We start from the raw sequence: 2,161 nt of genomic DNA on the forward strand, positions 1-2,161 counted from the left end.
ATATTGTGATCAATGGTGTCAAATGCAGCACTCAGATCTAAGAGGATGAGAACAGATAAATGGCCTCTGTCTGCATTTACCCGCAAGTCATTTACTACTTTAACGAGTGCAGTTTCTGTGCTGTGATTTGTTCTAAAACCCGACTGAAATTTATCAAGAATAGCATGTTTATTGAGGTGGTCATTTAACTGCATAATGACTGCCTTCTCCAGAACTTTACTTAAGAAAGGCAGGTTAGAGATGGGTCTAAAATTTTCAAGAGCCGAGGGGTCAAGATTATGTTTCTTAAGTAGGGGTTTAACTACAGCAGTCTTAAGACAGTCTGGGAAGACCCCAGTATCTAGTGACGAATTTACTATGTCAAGAACATTATCAATTAGCACGCCTGATACTTCTTTGAAAAACCTTGTTGGTATCGGGTCAAGGACGAGGTGGAGGGTTTTAATTGAGAGATTATTTTTTGTAAATCAGGTAAATCTATCCTAGTGAAAGAGTTTAATTTGTTTATAACAGGATGCTGGGGTTTAGGAGGATCCTTAGTGTTGGAGGGATATACTATGTTATTTCTAATATCATTAATTTTTTGATTGAAAAATACAGCGGTAGCCTCACAGGTTTTACTGGAAGAACTTTGGAGGCATTCCTTTGAGTTACCTGGGTTTAGTAGGCGATCAATTGTAGAAAATAAGACTCTGGGATTACTAGCATTGTTATTTATAATCTTGGAGAAATCGCAGCGTCTCTCAAGACGGACAGTGTTATTGTATTCTGTTATTTTGACTTTTAATATTTCATAGTGGATAGTAAGTTTAGTCTTCCTCCATTGACGCTCAGCTCTGCGGCATGTTCTCTTTAAATCAGACACTCTTTGGGTCTTCCATGGTATAACAACATTAGTCAAATTAAAACAAGAGAATGATCAATCAAAAAGCAATAATTAGCAAACAAACAAAGATAACTGGCAGTAACAGTGCAAAATTCACAATTGGTATGCCAGTTTGAAAAGATAAGTTTTGAAGGCAGTTTTAAAATGTGTTATTGAATCGAGCTGATGTATATGAGAGGGAGGAGAATTCCCTAGTTGAGGTGCACAATGAGAGACACTCGAGCTCCCATAGCACTGTGTCTGATGTGCGGTACAGAAAGTCGAGCTGCAGATGAGGATCTGAGTGAGCGAGAGGAGTGCAAGTCTGGAGGAGATCAGCGAGGTTGTGGAGAGCTTTAAATGTTCAGAGCGGGATTGTGTGTCGTGTTCAGTAGTGAACAGCGAGCCAGTGACGTTGAGAGAGAATCGGTGTGATATGTTCAGTGGATTTAGAACAGCAGGTTATTATCCTGGCAGCAGAATTTTGAAGAAGCTGTAAGCGATGGGTACGTTTTTGTGGGATGCCAGCTAGAATATCATTACAGGAATCTATACGTGAGGTGACTCGGGCATTAACCAATACTTAAGTACTGTGTTGAGTAAGAACAGGACGAAGTCCGAGAAATGTTACTTATATGGGAGGAATTATTTATTAATAATAATAATAATAATAATAATAATAATTATTATTATTATCATTATTTAATAATTGCCATTATTAGTGTTTAAATAGATATAAATAATTGCATTTAAACGATTCAGCAAAATCTGTTGTATGTAAACTGTTTTAATGTTACTGTTTTTTCATGAGAAAACCCTGTTTCCACATCTACCTGTAATAGTTCAAATGGCACTTCTGCCACTCGCAATATGGCGAACACGCTAACGTATCGTGTCGACTGGGCAACACAGTGAATGTGGTGTCTACCTATATATGTCTATGGGGTTGGCGCCCTGCCTTGTGCCCTGTGTTGGCTGGGATTGGCTCCAGCAGACCTCCATGACCCTGTAGTTAGGATATAGTGGGTTGGATAATGGATGGATGGATGGATAAATAAAATAAAATACATACAGTATGAGTTAAAAATGTAATTTAATGAAATGCTTCGAATGATGCTGCCACATTGTGTTTTGTTAATTATTGTTTCATTTCACAATTTCCGTACAGTAGCGCTCTTTTAGTCTTTTTTTTTAATTCAATCTCAATCGTTACAGGGAAACCGGAACTCTGGGGGTAGGGACTGGCGAGCCGCACGGAAGGACTTTTTGCGCGAACTTCTAGTGCTCGTTCGTGCG

The sequence above is a fragment of the Polypterus senegalus genome, chromosome 17 (genome assembly GCF_016835505.1).
Source record: "Polypterus senegalus isolate Bchr_013 chromosome 17, ASM1683550v1, whole genome shotgun sequence".
Lineage (NCBI taxonomy): Eukaryota > Metazoa > Chordata > Cladistia > Polypteriformes > Polypteridae > Polypterus > Polypterus senegalus.